This window comes from Monopterus albus, unplaced genomic scaffold (assembly GCF_001952655.1).
Source record: "Monopterus albus unplaced genomic scaffold, M_albus_1.0 scaffold102.1, whole genome shotgun sequence".
Lineage (NCBI taxonomy): Eukaryota > Metazoa > Chordata > Actinopteri > Synbranchiformes > Synbranchidae > Monopterus > Monopterus albus.
This window is the reverse complement of record NW_018127982.1, coordinates 1,739,962-1,740,435: the sequence shown is the minus strand read 5'-3', so window position 1 is coordinate 1,740,435 and position 474 is coordinate 1,739,962.

Here is a 474-nt window from a genome sequence, read left to right as displayed (position 1 = left end):
CTGACCAGCCGGCATCAAAGGGACTGGGACCAACACTTGCCCCTGGCCCTGTGGTCATACCGGACAGCTGTACAGGAGTCCAGCCAGTGCACCCCAGCTATGCTGATGTTTGGACGGGAGCTCCGGACACCCGTGGACCTGGTGTTTGGGCCAGCCCCTGAGCCAGAAATCGAAGGAGGCCCAGAGTTGGAGTACTTGAGGCGCCTTAAGGAGCAGTTCAAGGAGGTGCATGAGGTAGCGATGAGGGCTCAGGAAGAGGCCGGGGCTAGGCAGAAACGAGCTTATGACACTAAAGCTCAAGGACGACTGTTCTCCCCCAAGGACTTGGTCTGGATATTCTGCCCTGAGCGGAAAAGGGGGTTGTCCCCTAAGCTGATGCACCACTGGCAAGGACCCCGGGAGGTCTTGGACCGGATCTCCGAGGTGGTGTACAGAGTCCGCCTGCCAGGGCCACCAGGGAGGAAGGTGGGGCTT